The 26000-nt window shown below is 42.4% G+C and overlaps 1 protein-coding gene across 1 annotated transcript in view; it reads left to right on the forward strand.

Moving 5' to 3' along the window:
• Positions 1 to 26000, forward strand: part of POU6F2 (POU class 6 homeobox 2) — a 485940-nt gene that overhangs the window by 399401 nt on the left and 60539 nt on the right. The window lies entirely within an intron of this gene.

Raw genomic sequence — 26000 nt, forward strand, 5'->3', positions numbered from 1 at the left:
TACTTGAAAGAGTTACACAGAGTGAAAGAGAGGCAGAGAGAGAGAGAAAGAGAGAGAGAGAAAGGTGTTCCATCTGCTGACTCACTCCCCAATTGGCCACAACAGCTGGAGCTGTGCAACCCAAAGCCAGGAGTTTCTTCTGGTTCTCCCATGTGGGTGCAGGGGCCCAAGGACTTGGGCCATTTTCCACTGCTTTCCCAGGCCATAGCAGAGAGCAGGATTGGAAGTGGAGCAACCGGGACTTGAACCGGTACCCATATAGGATGCCAGCACTGGAGGTGGCAGCCTTACCTGCTATGCCACAGCGCCGGCCCCACAAAACCATTCTTAAACACGACAAAATCCAGGGCCAGCTTCTCCTCCTGAGTCTCTTGTCCTGCCTCCCTCCGTGTCACCAGCACTGACTCCCCTGGGTTGCAGGGAGAGCTGTTCACTTGGATCAGGGTGTGAGAAGAGATTCTTTCTCAAAATGAAAGCCCTCATCTTGTGGAGGTAAAATGCCCTTCTGCACAGGGCTATGCGACTCCTTGAAAGAGGGCATTTATAGAACCTCAGATAGATGAATCGTTTTCTTTCAAGCAAGGAAATGTGTTTTACTCTTCTTGCTTCAACTGGGATTGGGCCCATTCATTTCATTTCTTTATGCTCTCCTGTTTTATTTAGAAATGATCTATTCATCCCAACCCAATTGAAGAAATATAGATAACTCAGGGAAAAATTGCTGTATTATTCACATGAGAAGTATAGATGCTCCCACTGAATATTTTCATAGCTCCATTTAATTTGAGCTGTATAAACATGGCCTACAAAATTCTCTTTTATTTCTTATGTTCTACAAAGGCAGTCCGAGAATAATCCCTAGAGTGAGTGACGCCCAGGTCCTAATAACAGCTGCTCTCACACCCCTTGGCTCTCATGCCTCAGTTCCTTAACCAGAAAATGGGAATAGAATCTATTCTTCAAGGTGTATGCAATTAGATGAAGCTCCTGGCACAAACTATGTCCTACAGTAAATGCTATTACATGTATAAAAATCCTATTTTGCAGGACTCTTTTCTTATGTCTAATATTATTGATATATGCCACATGGCTAGCCTAATGGAAGGATGATTTGTTTCACCTTATTTTCAGCTCAACACTGCTTATATTGCAAATTACAAGACATTTTTAAACTAGAATAAAATGAGGACATTGTAAGTGTGAGAATGCCAGATAGTGGTAAAAAAAATACTCATTATATATTAGACCCTCTTTTACCTATTTTAAATAAACATTAGTTTACTTTCATTTTATTTGAAAGCAGACAGAAATCTCCCATAGTCTAGTTCACACCCTAAATGCCCACAATAGCTGGGGCTGGGACTGGGTCGAGCTAAAGCCAGGAGCCTGGAACTCAATCCAGGTCTCCCACACGGGTGGCAGGGACCCAAGTACTTCATCCATCACCTGCTGCCTCCCAGGATGCACATTAGCAGGAAGCTGGGTCAGAGGAGCCAGGACTCAAACCCAGCACACTGAAACATGACGCAGGCATCCCAAGCCATGACTTAACCACTTCCTCAAGCATCGGCCCTTCTCTGACCTAATTTTTGTTACTGTATGTGCATGTATCTCTGCCTCTGTGATACACATCTACACAGAATCAGTGTAGTTCAAAGTCACTGAGTTGTTGCTACCTACCCTTTAGCTGGGGTCCCTTTGCTGTGAAACTTGTCTGCCCAGACAGGTTCCCCTTTCACAATAAGTCCCCAGAACCCCGTCACGGTGCCATGTCCACCAGACATTCTACTTATGCTCAGCCCAATGTCCCCTGGTTGAAGCCCTGTGAGATATTCTGGAAAATAATGGGTTTCAAACCTTTGGGCCACCTCCTTCCCCAGATGGTGTGACCACTGTGTGATGTGACAAAGGGAAAATGTGATCACTGATTCCACCTCCCTACCTCTTCCCTTTTTTACCAAACTATTGCAAGCTCTTTCTTCTCCCCTGGACAAGGCATCCCACCTTGCAGCACTTTTCACCAGCCCATGCAAAGCTATTTTAAGAGAACCAGAACACAGGCTTTGGCTCTCTGTTGCACAAGACTGATTGGCACGTAGAGGTCTTTCGGCTTCTCAGGCAATTTGCAGGATTGCAGGGAGATGACACTCCGTTCCAGTTTCAACAGAGAACGACCTAATTATAAAATAGATTCTCTTAATCAGTTGATTAGATTCCTGATTTTCATGTATTAACCCAATTTGTATCATTAGTAAAGTTATTCAAACTCTCTTAGAAACTTTTTATAGCTTTAAGAAATCTCTTGAGCTAACAGCTACATAATTTCAACACAGAGCATAAGAAAATCTGTTTCATTCACTACCAGGATGACAACTCCCCTGTTGAAAACTCCTAGGTCCAGCTGGCCTGACTCAGGCCTCTAGGTACCCCAGTCACCTGCGATTTTCCTGTATCTGTGAAATAAGAACCTTCTCTAAACTCTAACAGAAACTCTGTCTCCCTCAGTAGTTCAGCCTATTCTTATAGGGAGACCATTAAATTTCCTTTGACGAAGCGATCAAAGAGTCCTAGTTAGATTCACCAGTTCTAAGAGCTATGCCTTTGACCTCTGTGTCCTCATGAATAGAAGAACAGAATCAGGACTGAGTTCCAAGAAGCCACCCAGAAATGCTTATCCATTGACCAAAAGCCAGAAAGATTACATGAAGATGTCCACAGCCCCTATGCAAGCCAGCTCCTAGGGTGCTGGAACCCAGGCCTCTGCAAACTGATCACCATCCACACCTACAGAAGTCACACCATTATCAGGCCTGCTGGAAAGCGGCACGTGTTGTAGCAGTCAGAGCGTTCAGCACCAGGAGGACCTGGCCAGCTCCTCTGAACTTCATTTCTTCACGACTCAATGCCCATCTCTCACACCCCTGTTACCTGAGATAGCATAGAAATGCTTCACTTTTGGTGGGCCCCTTGCATATATTTTTGGAAGGACAAAAGGATTTAATTCAGTCATCTTCCCACAGTGCTTAATTAATATGAAACTAAGACCCCAGCTGGGCATCTTTAGTATGTGGTAAATTAAAAACCACTCAAATATGAGGAACTCAAAGATCTTTGCTCCAAAGGTTGAGTCAATAATCCAAACCACTGCCCAGTTAGAGGCCAGGGAGTTGGGGATAAATCCAAACTAGCCCCAGTAGTTCTTATTTGCTCTACTAAAGTCTGTAGAAAGGAATTTTATTGGCTGTGACTCATAAAATAGTAGATACTCCATCCTTAGAAGTATTTGCAATTGGTTTTGGATCAAATGCTCCAGGGCTTGGACCAGACACCATGGCTGGCCTGTTTCCTTTTTTGCAATAGCAATGACAGATTGCCACATTTAAACCCTTATAAAGTTCTTTAAAGTTTTAACAAAATACACTGCAACTCAAAGCTTACCCAGATTAGTGAATATGTCTGAAGACTATAGAAATGTAAGGTTACAAATGAGTTGAAAACTAAAGAGTCAACTGGAATCTGCAGTTGTTTCATGATTCTTTACCAAAGTAAACAAATCTACTTGGTGTTTGGGTATATATTAAAATAGCCAGTATCCAGACAATATCAAGAACAATTATTCTTCCAACCTAGGGCATGTAAACAGCCTTGCTTATTTCTGCCTCAGGGCCTTTGTACTTGCCATCTCCATCTGCACAGTTCTACATCCAGATATTTACAAACCTTGCTTTCTCTTTCCCCAAATATCATCTTCTCAGAGAGATCTCTCCTGGCTGCATAATTTAAAATATCTATTCTGTCTGCCCCAGCAGTGTCTCTCACATGCTCTCTCACACTTCTGCGTCTCAGGGAGGAACACTCAAGTCATTGAATCAGAGGTGTGAGAGAGTATGTTGAGTTCAAGGCGCACAGTTATTCAGAGTTGTAGAAGTATTAATAGCTCAGTAAAAATTCCCTAACAAGCCTTGTGTGAGCATTATTGTGTGATGACCTTCATACTAAAGTCCCACGGTCAATGCTTTTATTACTACTGGGGAAACTGAAGCTTGGAGGGGCCCTGTGTGGGGGACACTGTGATGCCTTTCAGATCCCCATTCACTAAAGAACCTGTTGCTCCAGCTGCCTGGGAGTGCTCTTGGCACACAGGCAGCAGCTGTCAGCAGCACATCCCAGTCTAAGCTCCAGAGATTCCTCCCAGCCAAAGCCATGTCCAAGACTATGTCCCTTTCCTGGATTTGCCACATTGAATGACCTACTTGCCTGGGGTTCTAAAGGCCCCACTGGGGCACTCTTTTTAGACCAAATATCCAAAGCTCCCTGGTTGGGTTGGGAGGGACATCAGGCCTGCATGGAACCTCAACTTCTCCTCTGCTCACCTGTTCCTTCATCCTTCCTTAGGATTCAATCTCAAAAGCTCTCCATCATTTACATCCTGCACGCTACACTTTCAGAACCTGCTTCCATGCAAGTCCACCTGGAATTTATCAAAATGACAGGATGGTGGGGCCTCACTTAGAATCTGGGCAATCTGACTCTACCACATGGCTATCTTAATCTCACTGCCTGACATCTGATGCAGAGTGAAGATGAGGCTAGAATTATAAACCTGGGTGAGGCTATGGATGAACTCTTGTGCTTCTCCAGGTTACGACCTTTCAAGGAAGAAATAGTCTGTGTTTTCTGATCTTTATATAAAATCCAAGGGAGGGATATATGGGCATAAGCAGGATTAATGTGTATCTGTTGTAAATCAAATGTTCTACTAGTTTGCATCAGTACTCCTGTGGAAGACTTAACCAGCACAGGTACAGAGAAGGGAGCTTCTGTAGGTGTCATCAGAGATCAGATCAATAAGTCACCTTCTTCTAACAAAAGTTTATCCATTTATTTGCAAGTCAGAGTTAGAGAGAAAGAGAGAGAGAGAGAGAGAGAGAGAGAGAGATCTTCCATCCACTGGTTCATTCCCCAGATGGCTACAAGGGCCGAACCCAGGCTGAAGCCAGGAGCTTCATCCAGATCTCTCATGTGGGTTGCAGGAGCTAAGGGACTTGAGCCATCTTCTGCTGCTTTCCCCAGACACATTAGCAGGGAGCTGGATTGGAAGAGGAGCAGCCAGGACATGAACCGGTGCCCACATGGGATGCTGGGGTCTCAGGAGATTGCTTTACCTGCTGTGCCACAACACCCGACCCCTCAGTCACCTGGTTCCCATTGCTTGACCTTCCTGTTGGTATCCTTCTTTCATTACCAACATGATTTAGCAGATGTGGTGGATTGAGGCATATTTTTAATTACTTTACATTTTGCAGTTTTAGTCCATAGTACAATTCACCAGAACGTAGAGATTTCCCATGTGTCCTATACGTGCTCAGCCTCCCCCACTGTGAAGTTCCCACGCCATAGTGGTACATTATTAGCACATGCTGAATCGACCTTGACAAATCATCACTCAGAGATCATCATTTACATTGAGGTTCATATTTATAGGTCTGGACAAATGTATTACACCATGGATCCACAGTACAGTGCTGTGCACAATACGTTCACTGAAAGTCCTGATCTGCCTATCATCCTTCCTGATGGCTGAAGCCCTGGCAGCTACTGATCTTTTTACTGTCTCCATAATTTTGCTTTCTCCAGAAGGGCATATAGTTGGAATCAGAGTCTATAACCTCTTCAGATTGGCTTCTTTCCCTTAGTGATTGGATACCACAATATAGCTAATTAGAATGGCCAAAATCCAGAACACTGACAACACCAAATGCTGACAAGAATGTGGAACAACAGGAATTCACTGCTGTTAGGAATGCAAAATGTACAACCACTTTGGAAGACAATGTGGCTGTTTCTAGAAACCACACACTCTTACTATACAACCTGGTAGTTTCATTCTTTGGTATTTACCCAAAAGTAGTTAAAAACAAAAAACCTGCACATGGATGTTTATAGCAACTTTAAATATAACTGCTTAAACAAGATGTCATTCAGTAAGTGAATGGATAAATAAAATGTGGCACATTGGAAATATTCAAATGGAACATTTACACTAAAAAGAAATGCACTATAAAACCATGAAAAGAAATAAAGGAAACTTAAATGTGTATTACTAAATGAAAGAATCCAATCCAAAGGATTTCTAAACAAGGAAAAATTGGCTGTAGAATGACTTTTTAATGGTAAATTGAATTCTCCTGTCTTCATCTTCTAAGAAAAACAAAAGTCACAATGCAGGAAAAGTACTTATTTTATTGCCAAGTTCGTCTTCTGTCTATTCTGTTAAACCAATGGCTAGTACATGAACCCCATTTTATATTTAAAGCCATTTCTACTTAAAATAATCTGTTTTATAATGTTGCATGATTACTATTTGAATACTAGGTGACAAAGTTCATAAGAGAAATGCATTAAAAATGTTTAGAAAATTATAGGATTGTTTCAAAAATTTCCAAAAATGGAATGTAATTTTCACCGTATTTCCTGGATTTATTTACCATAAGTTTATTGTTTTGCTTTGGTCAATTTGTGGACCTCTATATTCATCAGTTTATTGACTTCTCCCTCCTCCTGCCTTTTGGAGAAGATATTTGTCACAAAGAAATATATCTAAGTGGGTGTAGTGTTACTAACAAAGGCTATAAGAAACACAAATAGTGCCATTCACTTAGAATACATGCTACTCCACATATTACTTTTCTGCACACATAAGTAAAAAATTAAGGGAAAAAAAACAGTAGCACATGATTCTATCAGGTTTTGAATACATTCACTTCTCAGAACAGTAAAATTCTACAATTTTATTCCAACGTGTTTCAAAACAGTTTTGTCTATGGCAATTTCTGAAGTATAAAACTGGTATATATTAAAGCTGGGGCTGTAATTTAAGACTTCAGATAATTTTCAATGGCTATATTTTGTATGAAAGAAACATTTCTTCCAGAACTTTGAATCTAACCAAAATAACATCATTGAGTAACTTGCCTTTCTTGCAGTTATGAAGCCAAGCAGCTGATCTACATGAGCACATTTATCCCCTTTATTTCTAAAGTTAAAAGAAAATCTATAGTTACAGAAACTAAGAGAACTAGAGGACTAATTTGCTGCTTAATACAAAAAGGTGTTTTTTTGTTTTTGTTTTTGTTTTTGTTTTTTTGACAGGCAGAGTGGACAGTGAGAGAGAGACAGAGAAAGGTCTTCCTTTTGCCGTTGGTTCACCCTCCAATGGCCGCCGCAGTAGGCGCGCTGCGGCCGGCGCACCGCGCTGATCCGATGGCAGGAGCCAGGTGCTTCTCCTGGTCTCCCATGGGGTGCAGGGCCCAAGAACTTGGGCCATCCTCCACTGCACTCCCTGGCCACAGCAGAGAGCTGGCCTGGAAGAGGGGCAACCGGGACAGGATCGGTGCCCCGACAGGGACTAGAACCCGGTGTGCCGCAAGGCAGAGGATTAGCCTAGTGAGCCGCGGCGCCGGCCTCAAAAAGGTGTTTTTCATAACTATATACCCTGTATTTGAAGGGACTTCAAAAAGTTCATGGAAATAGAATTCAAGCGTAAATTGAGTTTGGTTCCAAAAAAATTGAAATCCATGCGTAGTTTCTCCATAACATGCATTTTCCACAAACTTTCTGAAACCCACCCATACATATGGATCTGTTTTTTTCACACCAAAAAAACTTATTTTTTCATTCCATTTTCCATGAGCTTTTTGTAAATGAAAAAGAATTGTTTCTGGGCTTTGTTAACAAGCAGCACTTTTAAAGTTGAGGTTTTTTTAAAACAAAATGAAAATCTTCATGGCCATGTTTCCCCTCATGTGTAGCAGTTATCTGCCAGGATACATATTAATAATTAAAAGTATTACTCTCGATCCAAAATTAAGTCACCCAAGAGATAGAATTTAAATCTGTAGCCTTTAAAATAGGTACACAAGGAAATTCATGACACAAATGGCCCACTCCAACAAACTGGTAAAAGGCCATCTCAGTTTTCCCCCTAATAGTAGCTTCTTCTCTAACAACTGTGCACGCTTTCCATGGCATTCCATTCCATTTCTGGGATGTAAAAGGTTTTTGTTTGTTTGTTTTTAAAGATTTATTTATTTGAAAGTCAGAGTTACAGAGAGGAGAGACAGAGAGAGAGAGTTCTTCCATCCGATGGTTCAATCCCCAATTGGCTGCAACAGCTGGAGCTGTGCCAGTCCGAAGCCAGGAGCCAGGAGCTTCTTCCAGGTCTCCCATATGGGTGCAGGGGCCAAGGACTTGGGCCATCCTCTACTGCTTTCCCAGGCTGCAGCAGAGAGCTGGATCAGAAGAGGAGCAGCCGGGACTAGAACCAGTGCCCATTTGGGATGCCTGTGCTTCAGGCCAGGGCATTAACCTGCTGCACCACAGCACTGGCCCCAATAAAAGATGTTACATCAGGTAGTGAGAATGAAGATTCATCAGACATTATCATGCTCACTTAGTGGTAATATTTTATTTACAGTAATGCAGAAATACTTCCATCATGGTCACTTAATAGTAACAAAGATGTGTTTGTGAATTCTCAAAGCTCACACGTTTCCACAATACTTTTTAGATCAATAAATTGTATCATAACCAATTTGCATGAACATTAACTAAAGCACCAAAGGGAATGATTCCCAGACAGTTTATGGAGCATCTGGGTTTGGAAGATATAGTCCCTTCCTTTAGCTACAGCTGATGAGAATAGCCAAGGTAGATTACAAGCTTATTGCATTAGCTCATAGGTTAAAACTGTGTATAACAAAGTAATGTGTCATCCAGCTTGTCCCTGAGTCCTTAACACAGGAAACAGTTCTAAGGGACTTTACATGTGGTACTAAATGAAAATTGGGGTACCATGATAAAATGTGCTTGAAGATGTAGAGTTAAACAAGCTGTGCAGGTTTATCCATCTGTAGACAAGTTCCTTAAACATGCTGAAAGGCATTATGAATCATCAAGAGGTAGAAGCTGCAGGCAGTGTTTCCCAAACCCTCTAATCCCAAACCCTCTATTCTAAGGCACATGTTTTATTCCCAAACCCTCTATTCCAAGGCACATGCTTGGTACAGGGTTCCACAGAAGAGACTTTGGAAATTGCTGCAATTGCCAGATGTTCTACCAAAGTACCACTGGTACAAGCTAAATATACAGTGTTCTAAAGATACCATGAACTTCCATTCTAGTTTGAGAAATTCTTGACAATCACTTTTTTTTCCTGTTCCTTGATGGCTTTTTTTTTTCCCCTTAAAAGTCATGTAACTATCTTGATCAGCTTGTCCAAATTCTGGAAACCAATTTTTTTTTCTTTTTCTACTTCTCTATTTTAATGATGTTTCCTATAAATAATTCTATGATCACCTCTAAGTCAATTGCTTTATTTTGCCTCCATATAGTGCAATTCAGAAACATAAAGAACAAAAGGTGATCCTTTTCTAAAAGTGATACAAAACAAGAACAAAGCAGCGGATGTGCTAATCTGAACAATCAAAGAAAATATGAGTAAAGCTATTGTACAGGCTCAGGAATGTCCTCTGCAAAACCCAAATTATTCTGAGTTTCACACTTACGTTATCCTAATACTACTTCCCAGTAGCTGTACCTTGTCTAAATTTTGTAATAATGACTACATTTTCCACTGCCTTCTGTGGTGGTATTTTTCAGTATACAGCAAAAGATATGCCAGTTCTGTCTTCGGTATAGTTTTTGAAAGCCTTTGCATGGCTAACTTAACAATTATTTCTCTTTCAACATCAAGTAATTGCCTTTTTATTAAGTCTCCTATAGATTTAAAATGGGCGCTAGTTCTGGTCCTGGTTGTTCCTCTTCCAGTCCAGCTCTCTGCTGTGACCCGGGAGTGCAGTGGAGGATGGCCCAAGTCCTTGGGCCCTGTACCCCATGGGAGACCAGGAGAAGCACCTGGCTCCTGGCTTCAGATCGACACAGCGCTGGCCATAGCAGCCATCTGGGGGGAGAACCAACAGAGGGAGGACCTTTTTCTCCGCATTTCTCTCTCTGTCTGTAATTTTACCTGTCAAATAAATAAATAAAAAATAAAATGCTGGTGTTGTTCCCCATGGTAGAACATTCTGCTGGCTCTGATCAGGTTGGAAGACCTCAAGCCCCAGTGACGCCTCAGGGTATTCACTTACCTACTGCTGCTGACCAACTCCAAAGTCAGCACACAGCACAATTGTGTTAGAAATCTCCTCTAAGTCCTGACTCACTAAGCGCTTATTTCCAGCCATATGTTCCCAATTGCTAAAACAGATTTAGAAAACTATATTTGGTTGCTATATTTATTTTGTAATTCTTATAGGAGAACTCAAAAAAAAAAAATCACAGCCCTGTGCCAAATTTTATTGCATTTAAGCATCATCATAGACTTCTATCCTTTGAAGAAACCTTAGAGACATCCCAGTTCAGAGGGTCTCAGACTTCAGCATAAATCAGTACCACCTGAAGAACTGTTAGCACCCGCATTGCAGCCCCATGCCCAGCACTTCTGAGTGTGCAGATCTGAGGGTGGAAACAGGGCATTCATATTTTTTACAGTCCCCTGGTTATGCTGATGGTGCTGGTCCCAGGAGCACACCCCAAGAGCCACTGTGGTGGAGAGCTCTTTCTCCCAGGTCTGCTCCAGAGAAGCTGACCATTCTCAGAACTGACTTCAACACAACCCTGCAGGGCTCTAGAAGGAAGAAGGAAATATTTTCTTCTCCTGTCCTTGGAGCTCACAAGGGGCAATTGATTTGTGGACCTTGGTGCATCTCAGCGATTTTCATCAGGGACCTCAAAATTGCTGCAGCTTCTCTGCCCATTGAGGATCGCTGATCTAGTTCAAACGTCTCGACTGTTGAATTATTTACTTATTTTAGAAAGGGAGCGTGATGGCGATGGGGGGGAGGAGGGAGGGAAAAGAGGAAAGGATATCAACATCTTCCACTAGTTCACTCACTCCCCCAAATGCCTGCAATAGCCAAGTGTGGGCCAAGCTGAAGCTGGGAGCCTGGCACTCAATCCAAGCAGAAAGTTGTATCAGAAGTGGAGTTGGGTACTTGAACCCACAAGCCCCAGCATAGGCTGGGGGCAACCCAGATGATGTCCTAACCGCTGCATCTGCTTGGCCCAACCTGCTCATTTTGCATGCAAGGACTTAGAGGCTCAGGCATGGCGAGATGGGCTGCTGAGTCAGGAAGAAAGCCCCGGTGCCCCACATCCAGTGATGCCGCATTCCCTCCTGCATCACTAGCTACCTCACTCCTGCCTATAAATGCACACCCGTTCCTTGCTCAATGTTACCAATATTGGCCAAAAAAAATTATAATCATTTTTCTCTCTGCTAATTGGAGAGGTTGCTTTTTGTCAGTCCGTGACTCCCTGCTCTCTTCTCCCTAAATGTGGAGCATTCTGACACAGCCTTGCTTTTGCTCCAGGTGAGATTAAGCTTTCTGTTTTTTAAACTATGTTCGCTTTTATTAATGGGAACTTCCCAAACAATCTATACAACAACTTTTTATATTTTCTTGGCTTACGGCTCCTACAGGTAGTGGTTCTTCCTGCTAGCTTCATGTTTTCAGAACAACCTCTAACCAATATATTTTGTGAACGCAGAAGGATTTTATTTACCTCTGAGCGTACTGATCATGTTTTTTTGCTGTTTCTGTTTTTGCTTTCTCTTTTATGTACTTATCTTCCCACTTCTACAGAGTCGTATTTTCTCTAATAATTTCAACTGTTTGTTTTTCTTAATGACACAGTGCTGTTTAGGGCACTCTCACTGCAGCACATCTAACACTGCTCCAGCTATTCCTGTGGTATACAGAGTCACTCTGTCAACCATTTGCCCAAAGTACCCCCAGTACTCGTAGCAACCATGGGTTTTCACCCAGGGCTGTATACAGACCTCCACATACCAGAAGTGTGACATGACCAAAATTGTTATTTTCTTCTCCCTGGAGTGTTCATTGTATATCTGATTCTTACCATATGTTCAAGAAAGTAGATACTATGTTAAATAGATGTTATATGTCAGTGTGGTTCAATGCAGGTCAACAACCAATGGGTTGATTTTTGTTGGTCCTTGGGAGAAAAATAGAACATCTGACTGAAATGTAGTGTTGTTTTGTGGGAAGACAGCATGCCATCTGACTAGCTTTCTTCTATAACAGATGTTCAGTGAATAAGCTTTATGAGGCAAGCCACTATGCATAATAAAATTCAGCAACAGCTTAAACACGATTCTTTATTTGCCTGTAGGCTGATAAAGCTGAGATATTGTACATAACATGTGTTATAAGCACATTTGAATAATCAATGTGACTATTGGGATGGAAGGAAGAAGATGCATATGCTTTGCTTTTTAAAGTGATGAATTGGTTGAATTTACAGAAATTTTTTGGGTTTGAACAATAAAATAGAAACTATAGAAAAAGACTTATATTCAGGAGCAAAATATCCCCAAAGAAAATAAGACTTCCATCTATTCTGGCCAGATCCTCACAGTCCTAAGCTCTTGTAAAGTTAGTATAGCCCTTCTAATTTAAAAAATAATTTATAAAGTCACAGCTCAATCTTAACACATTCATGGATATGATAATCTATACTTTTATGAAACAGAAGACATCCTGTATTTTAAAAGTTGATGGCTTTGTTTTTATTATTCAAAGCTTAAGTGTTAATTTTTAGCCAGTCAGATTAGATTTCCCTTTGTATAAAGTATATGAAAGCGTTTTATGATTTGATGACTGGTGCTGTCTCCCAGGCTCTAGAGCTGTTAAAGTCTCCTCCACAACACTGCAAAAGGATCCCGATACCCTTTCAGGTGTTTTCACAGCAGCAGCTCAAGGGCACTCGCCCAGGAGGCTCTCTGTACCATGTGAGCAAGTGCACCCCAGTCACACATATGCATCCTAATTTGATTCCCACTTTCTTTCTCTGCCTCCAAAACCCAGCTCACAAGTTTCCAAGCTCCACCTTCTGCCCTAAATGTGCTCTGAACAGTCAGAATACAACAGGCTTCCTGTTGTCCCCAGAATCCTACGCTCTTTCTTATCCTCTAGCTTGTTGTCTTTGCCAATTTGCATAGCTGATCTGCAGTTTATTGAGGGTTGAGCTTCTATCAGATCCTGAGGAAGCTTCCCTGACACCCCTCCACTTTCCCACAATGAGCCAGGCAGTCCCCAACACACCCCTGCCCTGCCTTATACCCACTGGCTTTTAGTTATCTGTCTACTTATCCCCCACACCCTGGAAGCGCTTTGGCAGAGAGACCACCCCACCATAGCTGACATATACTCGATGCTCAGTGTTTCCTGAATCAGTGAATGAATGGTGAACAAGATGTTGTTTCTCTGTGCACAAAGTTACCCACAGCTGCACACTCCTCCTAGTTATGGGCAACCCCCTCTTTTGTCATCCCACTGCTGCCTCCTGTTCTCATCGGCCTAAAGCCTTACCCACACCACCCAGACCAACTGCCATCACCTAATTGATCACTCTCAGATTCTGATCTCATCTCCCATAAGCTGCTATACCAAGTCCTTCCTCCAGAAACGCATGCCTTACCTCATCATCTGCTGCTTTCCTGCTTCATTCACATTCCCAAACGTAATCGCAAGGGCCAATATAGAGGCTCTACGTATACACAAAACCCTGTTTCTTAGACTACATCCTTGACCGTGCTGTTCCCAGTGGTTGGAAGCCTTTTCTTCTCCCTATGTCACTTCCCCCTAAATCAACTCCTAGCCAACCTTTAACACTCGGTTCCAAAGCTGTCCTCCCCAGGAAATCTCCCATGCTCTGTATGGCTGCTGCTGGTCTCCTGCCTGGGCTCCCTGCACCATTTTCTTCCAGTTCTCCCAGAGGGTGACTAGACTGGAGGTGTCTCTAGACAAGAGGCTCTTGCTCTGTTCCCCTCTCGATCCCTGGCACACGAGCCATGGTTATCAGGAAACACTCATGGCTGATGAACAACATTGGCCCAAAGCTCCACAAAGGCAGAAACCGTGCCTCAGCTTCCTTTAAGTCCTCATCCTTCCTTGTTTTTCTTCTGTCCACAAGCCCCACCCCCACCCACCCCCCACTGCCAAACAGCCCGTTTTCCTTTGAAGGGACTCAACAGGTATTGGGAACTAACGGAAGTGAATTAGACATGGGCAGGTAAGGAGTACTGTGCTTGTCTATAGCTAGAAACCAGAATAATACCAACTACCTTACCACAACCACAATTTACTTCAAAATAAAATGTGTTGCCTTTTTGCTTTCCTCACAGGAGTGCTCCCAATCACTTGTTTAAACTGGATGAAAGAGTAATTTTGAAATATCAAGAAATTCACTGAACTAATGTGCCATGACAATAGGCAATTGCTAAGAGTAGCACTATTGTATGTAAGTAAGAAAATAGCATGAAACTCAATAAAAAGATATATTTTTCAGGTTATTAAATGGAGGACTAGACAGAAAAGGAAATGGGATGTGTAGACTTGTAGTAACAGAGTACTTATCTACATAAAACTTGGATAAAATCTGATTTAGACTTGGTGTTTTCCCATAATGCTGACCTCTTTACTTCAAAATCAAAGAAATCTATTGGGTGAAATAAAAAGCTAGTTTTTTTCCCTCAACTTTGGGCTTGACTATTTTATCAGTGTTTAAAAATTAAAATAAAAACATCCATTTGGAGAGCTTTCTAATAATTTGCCACAAAATCATAGTGTGTTGAACACACTTGTTTATTTCCTTCCTCTGCCTCAAGTGCTCCCAAGCTCCCAAGGGCAGAGCTCATTGATTACCCTGCACTAACTTGGGCCCAGGCCCCTGCAGGACCAATGCCTCTCTACAGCATATTTCTGGAACACTACCAAGGGGGCCCATGTGTGCCCAGGGAATGTCTCCTCTGTTCACCTGTAGTGATGTCCAAGCATTGTGAAGCCAACCAAGTGGAGCCTCATTTAACCCTGTATCAATGACCTTGATCTTTAGGAACCACAAACCCCTAAATGTCCTAGTGTCCTGACACCCCCAGAATTAGGCTACCCAAATGGAGAGAATGCCCCCTCCTCAACTGATACCCCATTCTATCACCTGGCCTGGAAGCAGCATCACTGTGCCCAGTGACTCACAGAGTCTGTCCTTATCTGGGCAAAGCAGCCCCTTCAGCTTCAACCACCCACTGTTTATGAGGGGCTTTAGTCGAATCTATGAGGAGGATATAGGCTCCATAGCCCAATCCCCAATTCCACCATCACACTCCAATAAAAACAATTAAAAGGCCTGTTCACTACTACCTTATCCCTCTGCTCCCAAATACAGCTGTGAACCACTTAATGAGGGGATACATTCTAAGAAATGTTTGTTAGATGGTTCTTTCATTGTGCAAATATAGAATGTCCAGGCAGAAACCTAGATGGCACAGCCCACTGCACAACGAGCCTCTATGGGGTGTGTGAGTGTGTGTAGGCATACATATGGTATAATCTATTCTCCTGGGGCACTGATGAACAAAACATGAGACTAAATCACACACAAGAGAATGACTGCATATTGTCTTACAATAAATTTTTCTTCAAATAAAGAGAATACTCTAACAAGACATACAGTATGAAAGGCCTTCAAAAATTTTATGAAAATGCATATGATCCTTTTAATGCTATTTTTCCATGAACTTTTTGAAGTCCCTCATATAGTTAAAACATAAACCAGCAACATAGTTTTTATTATCATCAAGCTTTGTAAACTGTACATAATTTTACGTGCTCTACTTTTATATGGCTAGCAGTGCAGGTTTGTTTCGACCAGCATCACCACACATATAGGTGCTGTGTTGCACGACATCACAAGAACTATGATGGCACGAGGATTACAAAGTCACTAGGTGACAGGACCTTTTCAGTTCCATCATAATCTTAGGAGATGATTGTTATGCATACCTTCCATTGTTGACCAAAATGTCATTATCTAGAAAATTCCTATAACTTCCCCACCAGAACCATTCTAGCAATTTCTAGGAATGTCCAAAATCTTTTGCTCCCAGAGGTCCACAGAAGAGCTAGGACATCATCTTTAAATGCTGCCATTGTAGAATTTCGTACATATTCCCAACCTATCAGAAAGACCATTTGGTGCCCGTTTTGACCTTGCAGGAATCTACCTGCACTGCTCAAAGACTGTATTTGTTGGCCTAATTCACACAATGAATTGACCTCTTAGAGACTACACAGGAGCTGTCAGGACAGAGTCTTCCCAAGTTTGAGGCCCTGGCCAATGAGCCCAGTGTGGTGTGAGAGATTGTCAAGTGTGCATTTTTACAAAGAGAAATTTAGACAAATTTGCTTTTATGACTTTTACTCTTATCTACAAATATTCAAAGATGAAACTCCCACCAAGTTCTCAGTTAGGCCTAGATATTTTCAACTCACTCTTTCATATATTCATTCCATATACATTTATGAAGTATCTACTGGGTATCTAGCACTGTTGAAGGAACTGAAAATATAGCAGGGAACCAAAATTTATATTGCAGAGAGAAAGAGAATAAACAAAGAGATGAATGACATAAAATCAGAGTAAAAGGAAATGTTTGAAAATGTCTCATTATGGGAAAGCTGGGAAACCAGTCTGATGACTTAGGAAGATCCACCACTCAGCTTCTACAAAGATCAACCCAGGACCTGTCTTCACACCCCTACCCGCCCTCCCACCAGCGTCTATTTTGAAAAACGTCCCAGACATCATATCATTTCTTACAAATGTTCTGACACCAATCTCTAAAAGAAAGAGACCACTATTTATGGTAGGTAAGCAGGAAGGTATCTCTAAGGAGGTGATCTAAGAGAATGAGATATGTTGGAGTAGAGAGAGCAAACGCAAACACTCTGCAGTGGCTTGGGGTGTGCAGAAAAGCTGGCAGGACTACCCTGAGTGAGTGGGGAGGGGACTCAATCCCAAAGTCACTGTGGCCAGAAGTTCCTGGAAGGAATAAAGCTATACAACCAGACTTCCTGGGGATCACCAACTACCAGAAACTCTTCTAGTTTTTTGTACATGCTAACTTTATAGTTTCACAAGATCCCTGTGAAGTCACTCCCACTATCTTACTCCCATTTCAGTAAACTGGGAGGGGTGGGATACTGAAAGTACAGCTTGCTCCTGGCAGCCTTGCAATCTGAACTGAGCCAATGTACAGTAAGGAACATGTCTCCTCTTCTGTGTATGTACAATGTAGTCAAGCTCCTGATCTCTACACTGTGTGGCTCACCAGCTACAACTCACGTTTCTGGGTAACTCTGAGCAAGTCCGGGTACACAGGCTCAGAAGTGCCCCTTCCGGGTCTAACCCCACACTCCCACCTGCTTCCAGGTCTGGACACTGCTTCCTGGCCAGCTTCCCTTGTCCTGCTTCCATTCCTTCCACTAAAATTCTCTTTCTCCATTTGACAATGAGCCTCATGAGAGTGTGGAACGTGTCAGTCTGTCACTCATAGTCTGCCCTCACACAGTGCCCAAAGTAGAGTGGGTACTGAATAAATGCCTGCTGGACAAAGAAATTAATGAATGAATGGGAAGTGATGATGGTACTACAGCAAACAATGTTAGTGTTTAAAGGGATAGTTGTTCCTCTACTCAAAACACTTCTGATAGAGTATGTGTGTGGACTTTTTCCACAGCAAGAAATTCTCCAATTCTCTTCAGATACTGAGTGTTCTACTTAATGCAAAAATCTGACACGAACTAGAGTTGTGCAGCCCCCACAAGAGCTCAGTCCCATAAGATTGCTGCCAACTCGGATGCTAATTGCTGGTGGTAGGTCACCAGGTGACCCATACTTCAGTCCAAATTGGCTACAAAATGGAATTGCTCACTGTTCCCTTCTCATATGTAATAATTTGCTATGGTGACTTATAAAACACAGGGAAATACATCCACCAGTTTATAGTAAAGGATATAAAAAATACCAATGAACACCAGATGAAGAGATACATAACACAATTGCAGGAGGCTTCTGAGTACCCAAACTTCCATCTCCTTGGAGTTTAGAGTCTGCTACCCTTTCATCTATGAGTACATGCACCAACCAGGAAGCTCCTGGAATCCACTGTAGAAAGTTCTAGTACATAGGTATGACTGATTCAACCACCGGCCATTGGTAAGTAAATTAATCCTCAACCTCTCTCCTATTCCCATAGGGCAGGTGTGAGGCTGAGAGTGAGAGTCCCAGCCCTGTGACATCTGGCTGGGACCCTGGCATCAGACCCTGTCCTCTAAGAGCCACCAGGGTGGCATAAACTCATGGATGGTCAGAAGGGGACTTACATGAATAACAAAAGATCCCTGCTCCTCTTACCTCTATCACCCAGAAGTCCCAAGGGTTTGGGAGCTCTGTGGCAGAAGAGGATACCTATTCCTAATCTGTCACAAATCATAATGTTCCCTCCAGGTCCCATGGAATTCCTCTTTTCCATGTGTTGCCTCATCTCTTTGTATGGCTTTCAACAAGCAGCAGCTGCAGCTCCACTTCCAAGGGCTGCCCCAGGTCCCAGGATCCATTTCACTCCACCAGCAAAGGGCCAACCATACCAAGGAGTTAACATACTTCATCTTCATCCCATGGGCTGTTAACCAATGACTACAGGTGTGGCGTGGGGGCCAGCCCCTTTGCCTTAGGGTGGGACAACTGAGGTCCAGTTTAGATACCGGAGCCCCTTGCAGGATCAGGCTTCCTCCTTTCCCTGTCCTGTTTCTGGGATCCCAACACAAATATTGGATATTTTTAAAAATTTTTTCTCCCAGTTCAGCTGCATATTGGTCCATTAATAGTAATTATGCTTAACAGTTTTGCCATAAAATAAAAATATAATTCATTTTCTTTTTTAAGACTTATTTATTTATTTGAAAGTCAGAGTTACACAGAGGAGGAGAGGCAGAGAGAGTGAGATCTTCCATCCAATGGTTCACTCCTCAGATGGCCACAATGGCTGAAGCTGCGCTGATTCGAAGCCAGGAGTCAGGAGCTTCTTCCAGGTCTCCCAGGCAGGTGCAGGGGCCCAAGGACTTGGGCCATCTTCTACTGCTTTCCCAGGCCATAGCAGAGAGTGGATTGGGAGAGGAGCAGCCGGGACTTGAACCAGAGCCCACATGGGATGCCGGCTCTTCAGGCCAGGGCATTAACCCACTGCGCCACAGCGCCAGCCCCTAATATAATTCATTTTCAAACTATTTCAAAATTAATGTGATTTTACACTAACAAAGATATCGGAGGGATGTTACAGCACCTCAGAGTCACCACTGAAAATCTCCAGGACTCCTGTTCCAGAGGATTCTCAGCAGTGGTCAACAGAGGCTCGTGGTTGGTTAGCAGGAGGACGGATGATTGGCAGGAAGTTGGATGTTTGCCATCTATGGCATTGCCATCCCTTTAGGAAGTGAGGAGAAATCAAGCATCAGACCTGGACTTGGCATTAAAACTCACAGAACTGGTTTCTGTTGCGTGACTGTTATCACACAATCATCATCATGAGGGGCAGCGGGAAGCCTCGTAGGATAAAACCTCAAGTAGTCTGCTGAGATGAACAGTCGTCTACTGGTATTTCCCTTGCCTTCCTAGGAGATGAGTTGAAGGTAAGAGTAGAAGTAATAGGCCGACACCGTGGCTCACTTGGCTAGTCTTCCGCCTGCAGCACCGGCACACCGGGTTCTAGTCCCGGTCGGGGTGCTGGATTCTGTCCCGGTTGCTCCTCTTCCAGTCCAGCTCTCTGCTGTGGCCCAGGAGGGCAGTGGAGGATGGCCCAAGTGCTTGGGTCCCTGCACCCGAATGGGAGACCGGGAGCAAGCGCCTGGCTCCTGGCTTCGGATCGGCGCAGCGCCGGCCGTAGTGGCAATTGGGGGAGTGAACCAGAACCAACGAAAGAAGACCTTTCTCTCTGTCTCTGTCTACAACTCTCTCTCTCTCTCTTTCTCTCACACTATCTAACTCTGCCTGGCAAAAAAAAAAAAAAAAAAAAAAAAGAGTAGAAGTAATGGCTTGTTTAGGAAACAAGAGACGTTTTTCACACATTCAGGCAGAGTAAACATCAAGGTTCAACTGAATTTAAATGAACTCAAAAGCCACATTTGCCCTGCTGTCTCTAGGCGGCCACTGCAGGTCATTTTGGACTTTAAATGAGAAGTGAATTGTGATAAATGCATTTATGAATATGCTCATTTAAAAACAAATGGCACCATAGTCCCAGAGTTCTAAATTGAAAAGTTAGTAGCAAAAAGAACCACTCCAAAATCCATACTCTATAAAACCCACATAGCTCACAAGGAGAATGATAGAACTATAGATCATTGGCAATTATGCTCTAGAGAAAGGTTTGAGCCTGCTACATTCATAAAGCACTCTGAGTGAAGGCATAAACACTGCAATGTAAAACCATAGCTAAAATGCCTCATCATGCTGCCTTATCTTTGTACATGAGATTTATAATAATAGAATAATATAATCAGCACATTTTCTTGAAAAATATTGTGACTATTAAACTTCAGATTCAGGAAACCTGAATTCTTTACCCGAATGCAGAATGTTAGCTTTGCTGAGGAAAAGGATATGGAACAAGGCTCAGAGAAGAACTCTCCCCATCATGTAGTGACATCTCCTACAGTGACATCATATGTCAGACATGACATCATCTCAAGATGCTCTTTGGGGAGAGTTTGTCAGAGTTTCACTTCTCGTCACCATTTAGCGTCCACAGAAGTAAGGAGACTAAACACGGAAATATGGATTTATTCTCATTATGAGCTAAGCACCCAGTATCCATATTGATATGTGAATGTAGAGATAAACTGTTACAAATTTCCTAGGAAATTGTTTTGAAAATCTTTTTTCCTAAAAGCCTAACCATCAAGTGAGTAGCTATGAGATAGACTCATTCACACTATTTTTGACGTAAGGCAACAATTAAACCTGAAATGCGTATCCATTTGGGACCCTAATAAATGTAAACTAAGTAAGAGGATGATGTACTGTAAATAAGGTAACATCTTCTCTTGCTGTCTGCCACCTACAACCCTAGCTTCAGAATCAAAACGCTGCTTTCTCTACAAAGGAACTTGTCCCATCAAATACCAGAGGCCCAAGGTAAGCAGGTGAAGCCATGTGTTAGATACTTTTCTCTGGTATTTTCCACTCAAATACTTTTAAACAGCATATTTGCCTTTTTAAATTTTTCACTTATCTTTATTTATTTTAAAGGAAGAGGGAGAGAGAGACAGAAACAGAAGACACAGATCTTTCATTTGCTAGTTCCCTTCCCAAATGCCCCTTGTAGCAGGCCAGGCCAAAGCTTGGAGCCAAGAACTCAGTCCAAGTCTCCCACGCGGTGTCAGGGACGTAAACACTTGAGCCATCATCACCTGCTGCTTCCCAGGACCTACATTAGCAGGAAGCTGGAATTAGGAGCAGAGCTATAGACAAAAATGACCTAAATGAAAGATCTCTGTGAGTGAGATCCAAGTGGAAAGAACGGGCCATCAAAGAAGGAGGTACCTTTCTCTGAAGGGAGGAGAGAACTTCTTTGATTATGGCCTTGTCTAAATAAAGTCAGAGTCTGTGAACACATGAGGCTTCCATAGCCTTGGCAGCTCATGACAAGAGCCTCCGGTGGTTACTGACATCATAAATAAGAGTGTTAATTGTTAACAATGGGAGTCATTGTGCACTTACTCTCCATATAGGATCTCTGTCCTTAAGGTGTTGTATTATGTGAATTAACAGTAAAACTAGCATTCAAACAGTACTTTATACTTTGTATGTCTGTGTGGGTGTAATCTGTTGAAATATTTACTTAGTAAATACTAAGTTGATCTTCTGAATATAAAGATAATTAAAAATGAATTTTAATGAAGAATGGGACGGGAAAGGGAATAGGAGATGGGATGGTTTGCAGGTGGGAGGTGGTTATGCGGGAAAAACTGCTATAATCCCAAAGTTGTACTTTTTAAATTTATATTTATTAAATAAAAGTTTTCTTAAAAAAAAAAAAAAAAGCAGAGCCAGGACTCAAACCCAGGCACTAGCATATGGGTTGCAGGTATCCAAAGTAGTGTCTTAACTGTTGTGTCCCATATTCGTCTTTTAAGTCATGAAATTACTTTATAAAATAATCATGTTATTAGCTAATACCTTCCCTCAAGTTGCTTTTAAAAAATGAAATAAAATTCTATAAAGACAGAGAAATTTGGGGCTGGCACTGTGGCAGTGTGGGTTAAGCTGCACGGGTGCTAGTTTAAGTCTCAGTTACTCTACTTCCTATCCAGCACCCTGCTAATGTGCCTGAGAAATCAATGGAAGATGGCCCAAGTATTTGGGTCCCCATTACCCATGTGGGAGATCTGGATAAAGATCCTGGCTCCTGGCTTCAGCCTGGCCATTGCAACCATTAGGAGAGTGCACCAGCAGATGGAAGATCTCTCTCTCTCTCTCTCTCCCCTTCTCTGTAACTTTGCCTTTCAAACAAATAAAATTTAAAAGAAACAGAGAATCACTATCGTTGTTCCTGTTATTTCCAAATTAAGAGGGTATTAATGGAGATGAGTTCCAATCCTGATGAACTAATTCATTCAAAACTCCATATGCACAGTATGAGCAGTGAGAGTATTAGCATTTATTAAGAATGTGAGATATGCTAGGTACTGTTCTGAAATTTTTGCATATGTTATCTCATTCCCCTCTCATCATATACTTGAGAGTGCTATTATTTCACACACACTTGACCCATGAGAATTTGAGGTATGGTTGACTAAAAGGCACAAACTTAGGCAGAAGAAATGCCACTCTCAACTGCATTAACAGACGCACGGTCAGGTGATCAGGTGTGGAGCCCTGCCTCTCTAATACAAAACAATTTTTAAAAATTATTTTGTTATTTAATTCCCTAACATTCTCAGGGTGAGAGAGTTATACTGAGAAAGTAGTGCTATGAGTGGATTTTTAGACTCTGCACATTCTGGAAGTCTGGCTTGATGCACTCAGGTGCAGAATCCATTTGGATGTAACACAAGACCTCTAGCCTCCTACACATCCTTGCTTTGAGGGCTTCCCCATTTATAAACAAGCATGCACCAGAATTCAGTGTGTCTTTCAAATTGGTCTGTTGTTGGAAACATGACCATGTAATACGGTCAGACTTCATTTGGGCCACCCTTGGCCGCTTAGGTACATCAGCAGTGAAAGATCTGAAGGCATAAACTCAGCAGCAGCTTCAAAACCCCCAGCTGGTCCTGGAACGTTAACATGCTCATTATGTGCATTTATTGTGCCCGGGCTCCCTGCTGTCCAAACCTACCCTAGGTCTCCAATCAAGAGGAAGTCCGGTTAGGAACACTGCTAATATGACATGACTGGGGACAATAGAGAGTGACATGACCCGAGGTGATGAGGAGAACACGTATGGTTTCCTGACCACCCCCTCCCCCTCCCTGCCAGTTATCTTAATGCGTATTACATCACCGCCTTGGCAGTCACAGACAGAAAAGCCAAAAGATATTTACAAGGCTGCATCTATCAACAGCGCCAAGGTCCACTGAAAAGCTGTCAGCTTGCACACCGACTCGTCCCCACCGTACGCACCACTCTCCCGGCCAGGAGTCTAACCCCAGCGAGGCATCTGCCCAGAGCCCAAGTGCCTTTCTCAGAGACCCACTGGGATGCCTGACAGGGAACAAGAGACTCATCGAAGTTGGCATTTGCTCCATGAAGAGGGAAAGACAGCAAAAAAGAAACAAATCAGATTTCAACCTAGGACCAGGCTGTAGAGAAAATAAACATTGCAAAGAAACAAAACCTGCACATTGGTGCCTGTGGAAATACTTCTCCAAAGCTGCTGAAGTGTACCCAATGTCTGGTCCCCAAATACCAAGATTCAGAAAAAGGTCACTTTAAGTAGATACTTTGTTTTATATTCAGGATGATTGTTAATCCTTCATGCAATGTCCGAATTTGCAGCAAGTATACGGGACTATGGCTGAACAATATGCCAGTGTTCTACATGTAGGAAACTCTGTCTATACCACTGTATTGTGTCCAGAGAGTAATTCCATAATTTCATCCATGAGTGTCTGATTGACCTAGATACTAGGGAAATGTCTTACAAGTACTAAAAATGCTTTCCCTTCATTAAATAGGAGTAACTGCCTGTCTTCTTCAGAGAGCATATTCTATGTAAATGAATTTTTTCACCCAAAATTCACACACAAAATTGCATGTGCAACACTAAAAACAGCACAGTCAATTCTTTTTTGAGGTTTAAGGAGCTTATTCGTCCCAAAACTCAGGGATATCATTATCATTTCAACCTGTATTGTATAAAAGAAATGTAGAGACAGCGGTCCAGAGTGACGAACCAGTGGGCATTGTCTGGGCCGCAGTCTGGGAAGGATGTCCCTCAAACAGTGAAAAAGAACATCATATGAACTTCTCTCACTTTAGGGAGCCAAGTTGAAAACAAGGTGGGTTTTCTCTTGACAGGTACTATTACTCACCTCAAATACACCATGAAACATACTCAGAAGCCACGAGCAAGGCCACCCTGAATTTTAAATCCCATGGTGGTGATCTGGGATAAAGCAGGGTTCCTCTTTAGGCTGATGAATGAGAATTTTTTCTCCAAAATCATTGTTGTCTTTTAGGAGAAAGATAAAGGCAAAAGACATAACGTGATGAGCTCAAAAATGGATTTTCATTTCTAAAAGCAAAAATGTGCTGGGTCAACAGAATTGCTGTAGAATTGGTTATGTGAAATGTGGTTATAAATGAATAAAGAAACCAATAAGATAAGGCTATCCCCATTAATGATTAAATTCTTGTCCTTTTTGATCTTGACTTTGACAATTAGTATTTCCTTCCCCATCAGATAATGGAGACTCTAGGCAAATTTCCAAAGAATTAAGCAACGAGGTATGTTTCAAGGAAAAGAAACAGAGAAGAAGAAAAGGAAAGTGAGAGACAGGAGAAAGACTGAGGCAGAGAATGAACAAAGTAAAGTAGAAAGTTTAAAAAAAAAGGCATTTTTTAGAAGAGTTTCCAGGACTTGAATTAAGTATGGCATTAACTTTTTCCCACCAAGTCTTAGTCTTGGCAGGTTTCTGCTAAAATGCAGGAATTTCATGGATGTGGGAACTGGTGATGGGAAAATGCATTATTATACACAACAATTGTTGTACTTGAGAGAAACTATATGGGAAAAAATAACACCCTAGAATAAATACAAATGAAATTCATGTATCAAAACCAATAGTGTGAAAATAGTTTAAATGTTTCTTGAATTTATATCTAGTCATTAACCTAAATGCAGATTTTAGTTCAAGCCACACTTCTGCCTCATGGTCCAAAGGTCTGAAAACCTGTGGCGTGGAAAATTGGCAGGATAAAGAATATTGAATTGGTCTCCATGGAAAAGCAGATTTTGGCAGCCATAACCTCCTAGCTGAGCAGGTCTCTCCCCCTCCCTCCTTCTTCCTGCCCGTTCCAGCCTTGTCCCAGGAAAGAGGTTGCAGGAAGGCCACGTACTGACTAAAAGAGCAAGCAGAGGCCGACCTGACCTCTTACCAAGGGACCTTTGGCATTGGCCTTGAGCCTCCCGGTCAGGGTGAGCCTCCGAAGCATCCCCAACCCAGACTAGTCCTCTGAGAGCACGGAGCCAGGGGCTTTCCATCTCTACTGACTTCCTCCTGCCCCACCCAGTGACACCACAACAACCTACAATTCCCAAACGGAAACGACAGAATCCTTCCCCCCAATCCTGAAATCTCGATGCCTCTCTTCCCCCACCCCATCCTGTTTTGCCCCCATATTCTGTCTGTGTGCCTCAAGGAAAGTAAACATTTTCTCCGAGTTTTATTTAGCATAGAGGACACAATCCAAGGACTTCTCCAAAAATCATTTCTACACCTGGGAAGAGTCTAACAGTCTCGTCTCAGGCTCGTTCCCTCCCGGGCTAGCCCGAAACCCAAGCTCACCTAAGC

This window comes from Lepus europaeus, chromosome 20, assembly GCF_033115175.1.
Source record: "Lepus europaeus isolate LE1 chromosome 20, mLepTim1.pri, whole genome shotgun sequence".
In the NCBI taxonomy this organism is placed as follows: domain Eukaryota; kingdom Metazoa; phylum Chordata; class Mammalia; order Lagomorpha; family Leporidae; genus Lepus; species Lepus europaeus.